The 15,306-nt window shown below is 33.3% G+C and overlaps 1 long non-coding RNA gene across 1 annotated transcript; it reads left to right on the top strand.

Annotated features, from left to right (window-relative positions):
• The first annotated feature begins 4,692 nt into the window (after positions 1-4,692).
• On the top strand, positions 4,693-14,689 carry LOC128233450 (uncharacterized). Its single transcript, XR_008260691.1, has 4 exons — positions 4,693-4,852; positions 5,195-5,305; positions 10,758-10,841; positions 14,550-14,689. It is a non-coding gene; the product is annotated as an uncharacterized LOC128233450 (long non-coding RNA).
• Positions 14,690-15,306: the final 617 nt, after the last annotated feature.

The following is a 15,306-nucleotide window of genomic DNA, read 5'->3' as shown; positions in this document are numbered from 1 at the left end:
TTTGTAAACATGATTGCGTCTAGAATGCTTGATTGGGGCAACACTATAAATAAGGCGTTGCGGATGTCACCTTTGTGCCACCGTAATAATGAATTCAACCATTTAATGATGGCGGAAGTGAAAAGTGAGCGGGTTAAGAAGGGGGTGGGGAGTTGACGGAAGGTAAAGAGATCTGTTAGGTTGTTTACATCGGTTATACCTGTAATTAGACGTAGGAGGATGGCTGGCTGCCATTGACTGATCAAATTATTAGGTTCAAGCTTATTGTTGGTTTGATTTCGGAAAATAGAAAACAATGTTTGTGATTGGCATTCACTTTGTTGATACCTCTGTCATTTGTTCAGCAATTTATATATCACATGTTTCTTATACAGTGATAATTACTTACTAAGATTAAGCTTTCAGATAAATGCAATAATCCCGCATATTGATGAAAAATAGTACATACTTATTTCTTACATTTAAATTCAGGAGGATAGTATTAGTTTATCTGTAACTGGGCATACAGCAATCAATTTATACATATCTTATGCATCAGCGTATACATACATTATATTGAGACAAACAGATTTACATGTACAATCCAAGTATTGAGTATTTTTTGAAACAATTGTAAACGTCTGAAGACACACTTCCAAGAAACTCATATATTAGAATAAAAAATCCTCGATAGTTTAGTACTTTTCGATACGGTTTAATCTATGCTTGGATTGCTCATGAATAATTCATCGTCGACAACCATGGTAATTAACTCTGTTATACTTCATATATACCTTGGGACAATTGACCGACAAAATCTCGTTTAAATGAATATGCATTCTTCAGTGGAGACAACTCTGTTAATATCTGTTAATAAATTTGCTACAATTAAATAATCACCAATAACCATGTCATGTCAGCAGCCTCCATAGCCGAGTGATCTTGCCTACTGTCAAAACATATTGTACTGATAAGGCGGATCCGGTTTAATTATGGCTTTCGCCCGAAAATGTTTTTTAAATCGCATTAGATATGTTAGCCCTAATCATCCAAAGGAATCAATGAAACTGCCTGATAAATTATTAAGGATTGTAAGATGTCTTGGCCGATTCGTACAAGGTACTCAACAAAGCATAGCATAGTAGTGTATCGACGTTACCCGACGATGCAATTCATGACATGTAACATTTTTAAACTAAATATGGTGATGTTAATAGCTCATCACGCATTGATACATATAAATGTTATTAGTCTTTATTTGATATAGAGAGATACTTTTTATTTATCATTCTCATTAAGTAAATCATTTGCTGGATTAAGAACATCAAGTCATAAATTACATATTGAAGTAGATATATATTTTAGTATTGATGAAAATGATCGTTTTTGATTTTTTGTCTAAAGAGTAAAATTGTGGTATGGCTGTTGATTGCCATCGTAAGTCTCACTAGAATGAGGGCAGCGGTAACAAAAGTCTGCACTTAAAATATTGAAGTGCTCAATAAGCACGATTTGCGTAGTTCCTTGTAACGAATGTGACATTCCATGCGGAACATGTGAGTGGGTTTTACTTTTAAGGTCGCAGATGTGATAGAGTGGCGTGAATAAATAGAGAAAAGAATAAGCTGCAAACAAAAGAACTCACATTTGCAATTACGATGTCGACACTAAGAAATGTTAAGCATCAGTGATACAAGACCAACCAATTATTTCTCAGCAAATGCACAAGAGATAACCATACCAATACCATGTTAATTGACAGCGTTTATATAACTAGAATTACTCGATTTGACTTTTTGGAATGGAAAATGATTCAACAATCATAAATAATGATTCAGGCTGACATAACTAATGCGATAGTTTCATATTGAACTTGATAAGGCTTGTTCAAACATGTAATTGAATACAATTACGCACTCAAATGTTTGACATTTCTGTTTTTTCAAATGGTGATGTATTTTGTGTATATCTCTGAAATGGCATAAAGAAATTAAGTTTTCGTAAATTGGTTATTAGTTTGAAACTCATTCTGATGTCTTAAAATGTAACTGAACTTCCTCGCGATGAAGATATGAATTTACCAATCAAATTGATTATTTCTTTCAATAGTTTGCTAAATGATTTGAAGGAATTTTTAGATTTCGCAACTGATACAATATGTGATTTTGAAAATGGTGATTTTTGGTCCACCAAAGCAATGACATGACTTTATGAATATGCCCTGGAATGGAAAAATACCGTTTTTAAAAAGCTCCTTTTTATTTGGATTTTGTCTATCAACATAGACACACATAGGTGACAGCATCTGCTTAAAGGAGCCATGCGTTGGTAAACGTGACTCTTTCATTTTAGCATTTTAGGTTTTATAAACATGCAATCATAGCTAGTTTTACACACATCCATAATGGTTCTTAAATTATTATTTTTCATTTTTTAATACGTTTGTTTTTAATTCTATGTTTTGGTTAAAGTATGTTATTTATGTTTGTGTAAATACCCCGAAGTGACCAATATTCGCAGTCAACGTGATACTTATGAGATTATGAAATTATTCAATTATTGCCAGTATAGTTATGTCATATAAGGCATTTCTCTGCCCATTGAAAGTTAAAAGAATAACTGCATATCGCGCATATGCATGACCATGAGCTTGATCAAATCGGTCTACCAGGCATTTATAGTTTGGTGTAAAGTATTAATCTCGAAGAATCGCCTTTGGAGCTTCTGAGATATACTTATGGAAATAACTTTTTAAATCAAGAAACTAAATAATTTATTAATTAATTATTAACAGTACAGAACAGAAAAGAACATTTATTGTTAACTTGAACATATACAGCTAGTCGTAATTCCAATAACAAAAACACATGGCATGGCAATAATTGTTAAATGCGAGAATGCATGAACATCTACAAATACATAGTATATCAATGGTTTTAATATGCTAAAAGCAATAAAGCGAAGCATAATTATTCAAAGCATTATATCGTAACTTAAAAGCATGCTTGCAATACAAAGGTAGTTTTCGTAGACATGCAGTATTTTGAGAGTTTAATAATTGTATAAATTTAAATATGCTTGGTCTTAATGTTTCTTCTAAAAGATTAAGGCAACAATTTTTAAACACCAATAAATGGTTGGCCTGTGGGAAATGCTAGATTAAAAGGACGGCATGAAATGTGTATCTTAAGCCTCCAAAACTCCACAAAGAACACAGTACATATATACTATATACAACTATCAATGATTGTTAAGTACAACTTTTGAACGGTAGGTAAAATATAGTTTTACTGGGGGTTTAAACTAGTTTGTGTGCACAAACTCAATCTTTTCCCAACAATCCCGAACAAAGTAAAAACTTAAATAACAAATGTTATCAATGTATTCATTAACCTATGACGATGAAGTAGTAAACACAGAATAATTCTAGAGAAAAGGAAGAAAGAAAAATGCGGAAAATATTTGAAGAATAAAATTGATTCATCAACTAAAGAAATTCATGTTATTACCAAATTATTACTGGTACTAATATTTATATGCAAAACTACAGAAACAAGTTTTGGATGATTCGTAATTGATTTGCATCACATTCTAATGTCTTGAAATATAACTGAACATGTTGTGCTGTAAATATGACTTTAACAACCAAATTGATTATTTCGTTCAATAGATTTCTAAACTAATACAATGTCTGATTATATCTGATCATAAAGATTTAAAATAGTGATATACAAAATGGTATATCAATGAAATTAAATGACTTCAAAATTACACCCTAGGAAAATACGGTTTTTTAAAGACTCCTTTTGATTTGGATTTTGCCTATCAACATAGACATACATATGTGACGTCATCTGCGAAAATGAGTCATGCGTTGGTAAACGTGACTCTTTCATATTTGCCAGGTTGGATGTACATGCAATCATAGCTAATTTAAATATATTTGAAAGGTTCTTATTTGATTTTCATTTTGTAATACGTTTGTTTTGTAATTATATCTTTTTGTTTAAAGTATGTAATTGCTGTCAATATAAATACCTCGACATGACTCATTTTCGCAGATAACGTGACACTTATGAGTTTATGCAATTTATGTCTATGCGTGTTACTCCAATTCGAATGTTGAAAGGAATTACTGCATGTCGCGCATATGCATTACCATGAGCTTGATCAAATGGGTCTACAAGGGACTATTAAATATGGCATTTATAGGTTGGTGTTAAGTGTTAATCTTGAAGAATCACCTTTAGGGCTTCTGAGATATACTTATATATATATGGAAAGAACTGTTTTAATCAAGAGCCACTTTATGTATCTTCCAAAGGGTTTAGGGCATAATTTTAAATAACAATAAATGGTTTTCATGTGGGAAATGCAAGATTAAAAGAACAACATAAAATACTCGTATTGTCTGCTTTTAAAGCCTCCGAAGTCGTCATTTAACACACCAAAATATCTTTTTCACAGAAGTGGGTTTAAATATGCTGCGAAATAACGATGTTTAATTATGCTACTGGGATCGTCCCTGTAGTTTTCTATTGTATTGTTGGTTTTATTCAAATCATTATACCTTTCACTAGTAGATTCTGAGCATTCTAGTAATCTTAATATTTAATTATGGTTTTACTTACGAATAGCTAACATTTTTGTAGTCATTGATCAGTTATATGTATGACTCCATGCAATGATATATTTTTTTATTTCAGGAAAAAATGCAAGAACTAAAGCTTGGTGTCCTGACTGTGGTGTACCTTGTTGTATTATGTCTGATTCAATTAGGTGCCGCGGACCAGAACGGGCAATCTTCAAATGTTTTAAAAGAAAACACAAAGATCGCCTTACGAAAAGTGTGTGAGCAGTTGTGTTTTGAAGAGTAAGTAGAAAGCAAAAGGAAGGGGGGGGGGGGGGGGGGGTTCTCACCTTTTAACTAAGTTTGGTTTAATTAAATCATATAGCTTAACCGTCTATGTGTCAGTTTTAGCTGGAGATATAGGAAAGTGATCAATTCATGAAAAATGTGTCAGTTAACAATGTAACGAGTCTTTTCGAAAGTTGTATTATTAAGAAATGGTTAAAATGATTAGTACAATAAAGAAAGTTTCAGTGATTAAGTAATGGTTATATCGAATTAGGAAATGTACAAGAAACAATAAGATAGAATGTAATGTCAACGTGGTATGTCTGTATATTTAAATATGCCTCTCTTATCCTGCAGATCAGCGAATTGTCCGAACGAATGTCAAATGGCGATATTACAACCCCTGGTTAGCAGCGATGATATCCCGTCATACGACAAGAGAGCGTCACGGGGAATAGACGGCCTTACGTAAGCTGCTGTTGGAGTTACTCTTAAAATGTTAATATTTAATACCCAACATGTAAACGTAGTTTTGACTAGTCATGAGGTGTCGCTTAAGGAGTTAGCAAACAAGTTATATAGATTCCGAAAAATGAGAATGACTTTTCAATTTGCTAACAAGCAATAACAAGTTAACAAAATGAAAAAGAAAAAAAGATGTATAGAGGACAATAATTTGTTTCAGTGTTGGTTCGTGATAGATTTCACCGACTGCGAACCAAAAGCTGTACTACTTTCGGTGTTCTTGAGTTGAAATATATTGCAATCTCACAATGACACAAACAATAATACCTTTTAGTTTACGCCTAAAACGATTAGAAAAAAGACAGTTAAATGTAGTTTTTCCGAAAACACGACGAAATGTTTGCGAACGTAATGTAATTTCTGAAAATGGCGTTGTACGTAGGCTGATGTTAAATTTTGAAGTGAGAACTGGCTAAAATTTCAAAGTGTAAATATCAACTTGTTATTTCATTGTTTGGAACAGTTAATTAATATATTTGTTTTTATTTACCCATAATAAATCAGCACGCAATATATAGCGGTTAATACGGTCGTCCGTTTTCTACTCTGCTGACGTCACGTTATAACAAGAAATCATTTGTGACGTTAAAAGCATAGACTTTTTAACAACAACAGCAACTGTCTAAACATAAGTCATAAAACTAACTAGTACTGCATTAAAATGACATTTATTATCAAATTATATGTCTTTTAAAAGATCTAATCTAGCAATACAAATGATAAAAAGATATTAGTATTGCCTTTTTTCCGGAATATCACTTTCGACTCCCGTGGATTTCTAGCGCCTCTCAAAATATCTACACGAGTCGATTACAACCACCCGTATCAATATGCAGTACTTAGAACTTTTTTATTGCACTGATAAATCACTTTATCATATAATTTCCAAAATAAAAATAACTGGGAGCCACTGTTTAATTTTAGATAAATGACATGACCAAATTTTACTCACACCACCAGCAGCATGGAAATATCCATGAACATGATATTTAAAGAAACATGAGGATGAGCACGAAAAACGTTTTTTCAGATGAGACCACTTCTGATCCATGAAGTCAACTATTTATTAATTCGAAGATAATGAATTGTCACAATACCATGAACATGAGCAGCTCGCCAAATAAAAAATTATGCGAATTGTCGTCATCGGTAGTAATAGCGATTAACTCACGAACTACTCTCGGATCTGCCCATAACGATCGTAAAAAATCCTACCAATATTCACTTTCGACTATGTTACTAAAATTGCCGTTTTACGTCTGAACTAAAAAGAAACAGTTTGTTTATAATCGTATAAAATAGTACAGTTTATATTTTTATGTATTTGTGCTGTGTCATTAAAAAAAACTCCCTTAACTTCGATACACAAAAGTTCATAACATATTCATACGCGCAAATAGTTCTATTTATGGAAGTTTAACAGATACCGGTAAATTTAAATCAAATTAAAACTGAATTTTAAAAAAAATAAAATAGAGCGGTCTCGACGGATACGTGTTTACAAACCGTACTCGACGTGATACAGGTCACCAGAAATGCGTTCTACAATGATATCCTCTAATTACATCACCGGTAAGCATATCATACATATGTTAACATGCTTTATGTCATGTTATGTCACTTCATATAAAATTTACTATCTTTGTATAATTTATTAACCAATGAGCGACTAGCTATAGTTGGACAAAATATTTTAGTCCTATGGCAATGCTATTGCAGCGATACAAATTGTTTTAAACAATGTTTGGCTTGCAAAATGCTGTAAACTATAATTGAACTGACAAATACAACTGTTACTTTGGACTTAAAATCTTTGCTATTTAACTTTTGTTTTAGCTTTTGATGTGACGTAATAAATAAATAAATAGTGTTGGAAAAGTGCGCGCTATTTAGCGACGTTTTGAGTAATTTGCGCTTTACATCAATAAGTATTTCTGATTTAAACAGAATATCACATTTGCGGTCAAACAATGCACAATTTACTCTTTGAATAAAGTTGCTAAACATGATTTAACCATTTTCGTATCGAATGAACACTCAAATAATATGTCCTGTATCCCTTTCTAAGCCATATATTTCAAGCAAACAAATATGTCTTGGCATTGGGTTCCCAAACAAACAAATAGTATGAGCCATATGTTTAAAGACTAGAAATGTGTCCATAGGACACGGATGCCCCCACTTCGATTTTTTGTCACAGAAAATAAGCCATAATGATTATTCAGGATAATCTGAGGGCCCTAACTCCTAAATGATTAAAGCGATTTCCATGGCTATCGAACTTGATCAAGATATTATGGTCACAAACATGTGTTAAAAGTTTGGTGAGGATTGGACAAACAGTTTTCAAGAATTAGATCGGAAACAATCTTCGGGACGTATTTTTCAAGTCTTTTTTTGCAAATAAAGGGCCGTAACTCCTATATGACAAAAGCGATTTCCATGGCTATCGAACTTGATCAAGATATTATGGTCACAATCATGTATGTAAAGTTTGGTGAGGATTGGACACATACTTTTCAAGAATTAGATTGGAAACATATATTTTTGAAGTATTTTTGGCAAAAAAGGGCCGTAACTCCTAAATGACTAAAGCGATTTCCATGACTATCGATCTTGATCAAGATATTATGGTCACAAACATGTGTTTAAAGTTTGGTGAGGATTGGACAAACGGTTTTCAAGAATTAGATCGGAAACAATCTTCGGGACGTACGTACGTACGTACGTACGTACGTACGGACAAGGGCAACCCTCTATGCCGCCACTTTGTGGGGGCATAAAAATGTCAATGCCATAGGGACTCATACAAAAAAGGTCTCCCATGTTTCTTGTTTATGATTTTATTTTTTTGTGTTCTATGTCTTTGGCGTTACCCAGTGCCATTAAACCGGGTTTATGTTTAGACTTTTTGCTACCGAGCTTGTTTCTGTAGTTGAAACATAAGTAATGGCCAAATGTTCCCAAACAAAGAAAATATCTTGACCATAAGTTCCCAAATAAACCAATAGGTCCTGACCATAGGCTCCAAAAAAACAACAAATTGACCTTGGCCATAGGCTTCCAAACAAACAAATATATCTTGGCCTTAAGTTCCCAAACAAACAAATAGGTAGCGAAAAGCGTTTTAGATGACAGAAAGAAGCAAATGTTCACATGTAATTGACGATATGATGTGCCAACAAACAGCAATTACAGAACAGACTCATTTGAAACGTTGTAGATTAATTTGCCAATGGACGATGAAAATCATTATAAATAAACATTTCTAATACCAGACAATACATTTAAGGGAAGGATTAGGAAACAATCAGATAAGGAGCCAACATTAGATGATTGAAATGTCTATTGCGTTCATATGTTAATTTTCTTTCCTCATAAAACAATCGTTTTCTATACTGATCTGTCGAAAATGCATTCAAATATTAATGATCACTAATGATCAGTAATAACGACGTTCATGGAATTCTCTTGTTGGAACAGAAAGGCGTGCTCTGAAATTATTCGAAAACAAAGCTAAAATAAAATATTGGAAATATATTTTTATATGTACGTGAGAAATTACTGTTTATTTCCTGGTTAATATGCTTAAGATTTTTTTTCGGTTATTTGCATACGACAAAGTGATAACTGAATATTTCCAAAATTAATTTAGATCTGGTTGTGTTGATATAACAAAGATTAACATTACAATAACTCTTAAAGCAATACTATTTCATACAAACTACTATTTACATAGTGGTAGGCAAACATAATATGCTATCTAAATTAAAATATGCAGGGTATTTTAATAATCACGTGTTAATTCACATCGATAAAGATGTTTGCAGCAAGTTTCATTATTATAAACACCAGACTAGTTTCGATGAAGCGACTAAATTAGGATGGAAGTCGGCGTAAGTGATTTGGTTCCGTCGGCTTGTTGCAGTGGACAATCTTATTGTTAAAAAAGAAAATGGTTTATATTGTGCTTGTTATTATCGACCTCCGCGCGATGACTATCGACAAACACATTGGTTGAACAGATAGCAGCCGTTCTTCCATACTCGTTCCATTTGAGGAGTCAAAAACCAAATTAAGCTCATGATATTTCTGGAGAAAAGATATGCTTTGAAGTAGTTTTCATATCATAAATGCCGCCTGATACTTAAATAAAGATCGATGGCCTTGTTGATAATGAGCCAGTAAAGTATCTGTTGAGGACACGTCATGAAAATCTGGTGACGTGAGGACATGGACATGGAGTCTACGGAAACCAGAGTTATATCAATTGTATACTCAATGAATATGCTATGGCGACTTCAAAAACTAAACAAATTCATTTTTTTTGGTACAATCAGTTAAATCCTTCTATAATATTAAAATAACATTATTCTGTAGTTTAAACTGTTGGAGTTTGTAGAAAAGTGTCACGTGTGGTATTGAATGAAAGCGAAAACGATTTTTGAAAAAAAATGAAGTCTTCTCTCATTTGCGCAAGTCTTGGACTGCCGCAAAGCTGAAGCTTGAAGTTTTTGTGTCATTAAATTTTATGTTTCCGGAAGGAATTGAAATCATAAAATAAAAAAAAAACGATTCAAGCGATAATAACAAATCTTATGACTGCGCGTGGAGAAAAGCTCAGTACATAATAGAGTTTGAACCAACAATAAAGTATAGATTTAAGGTTGTGCAACAACTTGGCGAAGAGCTTGAGGCTATGACACAAACCTGATTTAGAATCTTAAGGTGACGCAACCAATAAGGTTTAATGTTTTTAGGTTATGCAATCAACGTTGTTGATAGTTTTAAGGTTATGCTACCAGCATGATACATAGTTCTCAGGTTATGGAACCAACATGGCTTAAAGTTTTTAGGTTATGCAAAAACGTGGATAAGAGTTTTGCAGGTTATGCAACCAACATGATTGAAAGGTGTGTACGTAATAAAAGCGAAAACTGGCATTCGTATTATTAAAATCATTAAAACAATGACGCTTTTCTAACTCTCATAAAACCTTAATTCAAAGAAAAGCTCCATCAAATATGAAACAAACCTTGTAACACTCTTACAAACTCTTTTTGACCATATTGCAATGATAATATATGTACATTCTCCCGATTCTTTAATCAAGAAACCACGCCAATTCTTAGTGAAAGTTGTCTTTTTAATCCAACTTAAATCATCTTTATAAAAGGCTAATTGTTTTGAATGGCTTGGTTGAGATATGTGCCGAAAAAGGAGGCTGTACTGTTCTAACAAGTTCACAAAGGAAACGAACGCAATGAGATTCATATTGAGATTCATATAAGATTATTCGAGCTACAGTTTCTTGCCAAGGACGACATCGAGTCTGAAAGCTGTCTTTATAATCCCGCTAAAATAAATTGGTTTTAAAAGGGTTTTTTTATTTCAGATTTGATGACTATTTGTTCTTGAGATGGCTTGGTAGAGATATGAGCCGAAGGAGGAGAGTATACAAGTAACGAGCCCAAAATAGGTACATACATACACAGCACTATTTGCCCTTCAACCCGAATATACAAACATTACGGTAGTATAACTTATTAACTACCTGCTCATGAGATGGCTGGGCAGAGATATGAGCCGAAGGAGTAGACTATACAAGCAAACATAGCCATTTATTGTTTACAGAAACTCACCATTTCCCCTTCAACCCGAAGATATAAACTTAACGGTACTATGCCTTATTATCTACTTGCTCATGAGATATCATGGCAGAAATATGAGCCGAAGGAAAAAAATTAAACGTAAACCAAGCCATTTAAGGTTTACACGAAATGCAATACTAATTGCCTTTCTAAAAGGAGATCAATTATCATGGTATTATTTTTAAGTAGTTCTCGTAAATTATGTATCAAGATAAGGAAAAATGCCAAACAGTCTATGAATGGTGTTTTGCATGCCATGGTTTGCAATGCAATTTAAATTAGACTATATACAAAAGTGCATCGATGATAGTTTTTAGCTCCATTTAAAAAAAAGACAGTATACATTGTTAAGTTGTTTGCTGATTCACTTGTTTTTGGATTTAATTTCTTAAAGATTAACATCAGTTTGACCTTAATGAACTCCATGTGGACAGTGACATATTGATAACTATTGGGGGATTACTGATATAATAACCGACGAAAGTGTTCTTAGTTTTTTATGTATGCTGGATTTATTGTTCGTGTTTGCAATCTTCAGAGTAACTGAAGTAGATCTATTACATCATTCTATAAATACCCCCGCAAACCCAAGTGCCGAATAGAACAATTAAAGAAATTATGTGGAACGTGAAAGTAAAGGTGCCACAGAATTATCAACACTGTCGAGACATAAGGAAGATTAGAAAGAATTGTCACGGTAATGTTTTACTTACTGAATGTAGCACATAAACTTAAAGGAAAATTTGCAAATGACAAAGATATGGACCGGACACAAACCATTATCAATAAGCTTTATTAAGCAAAACATACTAAGTTCAGGAGGTTGCTGTTACATTAACCTCGAAGTTAGGGACACGGGTCTTGAGCGCAACACGTCCTCACATCATGATGGTCACTTCTACCTATTGGTTTTAAAATCCAACTATGTATGACCAAGGAAAGGACCGGTCACAGAGTATCATTAGTAAGGCTTATATAGCAAACCATTTTAAGTTAAGAAGGCTGCTGTGAACTTGAACTCGAGTGTATGGACATTTTGCGCGACACGTCCTCATACTTTTGTGGTCACACCTGCCAAATAATTAAAAAAAAATCTGATCTTGTATGACAACGATATGGACCGGACGTATAATATCATCAGTAAAGCTGATAGCAAGATGTCCTCTTGCTGTGGTGGTCACGTCTGCCAAATAATTCTAAGAATTCGACATTGTATGGCAACAATATTGACCGGACACGAACTACTATCAGTAAAGCTTATAAAGCAAAACATACTTAGTTCAGAAGGTTGTTGCGAAATTGACATCGAAAGAAGGGACGCCTGTCTTAAGGGCGACACATCCTCATACTATGGTGGGTACTTCTGCCAATTTCCGACCATGAATGAGAAAAATATGGACGTACTAATAAATATTATCAGTAAAAATACTGTCCAGTCACACATCCTCATGCTTTCGTGGTCACATCTGTCAAATAATTTTCCCTTCCCTTCATAGCCCCTTTTTGATTTTGAGGTATTATAAACTATTGAAAACTACAGGGACATGCCCAGTAGTCAAACATTTAAGTAAACCTTTTTTTGAACGTACAGGACTTGGGTCCAAACGACATTGAATGAAAGTCTCAAAACGTACAACACAGACACACAAGCATCAACACGTACATTAAAACAGCTTTTTTTATTGATGTTTGGGTAACTGCCTTAGAACGATCAGCAAAAGAAGGGTTCATTTAGAGTTTAAACTAGTTGAAGCACAAGCCACAAATTAACCCTTAACCATTTTGTTTTATACTTGATTTCTCTCTCTGTACACGACGTATCCGTACAATGATTATAAAATTAGTTTAAGATCCCCGAAGTTGAGGAAACAGAGACACACGTGTAGCACCTAATTCTATTTTGTATGAAATGTAGGAAAAATATAGATGTTCTCTTGATTGAACCGTCAATAATAATTACATTTGTATATCATGATGAAGAACCTACCTCTCTTAACAACGCCTTACTTCATTAGCGTGGTTCAGGATAGGACAATTGAGAAGCATTGATTTATTCTAGATTCTAGTACTGATTAATTGTATGATGTACAGTAAATATTGCATAAACAAATAAAAAGAAAACTTTATACTTTTTGCTAATTAAATATAGAACAATTTGCTATATTAAAGGTAGCCAAAATCTTAATATATTGAGCCAATCAAATCTAATCATACTCGGATATAGATATAAATGTTAGGCCTACAGGTTTTGAAAATGAATTTTTTTTTGTCAATTTGCTAGTGAACTTTTTATCCCCCTTTTTAATAATTCAGATAAAACACGAATACCAAATGGTAAACCCATTAGCAATCAGCTTAATCAGAAATGAACGAGATGATAGCATTTATCTGGATAATTTCTTAAGATGGTCGGACATAAGTATTCTCCTTTACGGTTGAGATGTTATCCTACCAGGTATGAATATATATGTCACTTACTTTTTGAGATAACAAAAATCAATTTCCTTAATCCAGACTGTTAAACAATTTGGACAAAACACTTAAACCCGTACTCCAGCTTGATCGGCTTTTATTAGCATTATGGTAAAAAGTGTATTGCCTTGTTAACATAAGGTGTATTATTGAGGTTGGATTCGTATCTTTTTGTAATCAAATATATCTAAACTATCTGTGTAACCTACCGATAAGTGGAATTTTTTGAGCTCATCCAAAACACAGCATTTGATGTCTGTTGTTTAACACCAAGAACATGTTTTTAAAATCTTAAATCAAATAAATCTAAATCACTATGTACTCCCCAGATCTCCGATCCACATTATAATATACGTACAGTTAGAGCATCAAAATGTGATTATTCAGTTTTTATATCTAGTGATAATAGTCTATGTACACAAAGTAAATGCATTTAAAGCTTGTTTATTCAACAGTTTAACATCCACACATCGAATGGTGACATACTCAGGTTATAAGTGACATTAAATAAAAGTAAACTATTTCGCTTTCATTCATCAATTTATGCAGCTGAAACTACGGAGACTGACAGTGATCTTCATAAATGGCACAAAATGAATTGATGTTCGACAGGATAAACTGTGATTAATTTACTTGATGGTAGATATCGTTGGAGCCTTACTAGCGCAGGCTTATGCTTCTTAGAAATTTGTTGGTTAAGATTACCATGTTCATAATGATGCCACGGTATTTCAAATCACAGCCTGTATGGTTATCAGTCTAGATTCGTCATAGGATTGTTGTCAAATATTAATTTCTCATTTCAATTTTGAAAGTCATTTGGACAGCACAAACAATAATGATACGTTGTTTTTTCTCTTTCACTTAGTTTTGCCCCCTTTTTTAAGTGTAGCGATTTCATTTTAATAAGTCTATATGATTGCACGATATTGAACCTTTATTAAGCCGAGTGGGCCAGATGAATGTCTGTGAATGGATTTATGGTACCTTTATACTTATGATATGTTATTGTCAGCCATATTATATAAGATTTCCTGTATGATTCCTTACCTTCACAATTTCAGGGGGTCGCTTTCTCTTCTTCAAGCAAACGTAAATGCGTCATCCACTTTCATATGAAGTGAAACATAAAAATACGGCGTGATTAGCTAATACAAGTGCATTTGATAAGCCTGGCATCAAAGCAGAGTGAAGTCATACATGAAGGGGAATGATTGTTTTATGGTTTTGTATGATGGATATATTCTAAACAGTTTGTAAACCAATATTGAACCCAGTTCAACTGATGTTGTTTTTCTTTACAGTACCATATGTTTTTGTTTTGATTTTGTTTTAATAAAAATAAACAGAAACACCGTATTTCTATGTTCATGCCTATAGTTGTTTTACCTTACTGAAATCAATGCAACTGCAATAAAAATGTAATAACTTAAGAAAACAATATCTTATTTTATATCTTGATATCCAATCCTTACTCAAGGGGATTAGTTTTGAACAGCCGATGTCTTATATTGCAATAACCCCTAACAAGTTTGACGTCCTAGTTAAATAAAACTTTTTGTAGTAAATTTCTTGCCTTTTGGTGATGGTTTCGTTGACGTTAAACCATATAAAAACAACCCATGGAAGTGCTTTGTGGCCATAGTGTTCACTAAACAATAATACTTTGAAAGATATTGAGAAAGGTCATTGCACAGAAAGGCCTTGTGGCAATGTTGTTCACTAGACAATAACCATATGAACAGTATTGAAAAAGTTCAATGCACGGGAACGCCTTCTGGCCAATTTGTCCCCTGAACAGAGCAATGTTGAGAAAGGTCA

This window comes from Mya arenaria, chromosome 5, assembly GCF_026914265.1.
Source record: "Mya arenaria isolate MELC-2E11 chromosome 5, ASM2691426v1".
Lineage (NCBI taxonomy): Eukaryota > Metazoa > Mollusca > Bivalvia > Myida > Myidae > Mya > Mya arenaria.
The sequence above is the reverse complement of the archived record's forward strand: the minus strand, read 5'-3'. Positions and strand labels throughout refer to the sequence as shown.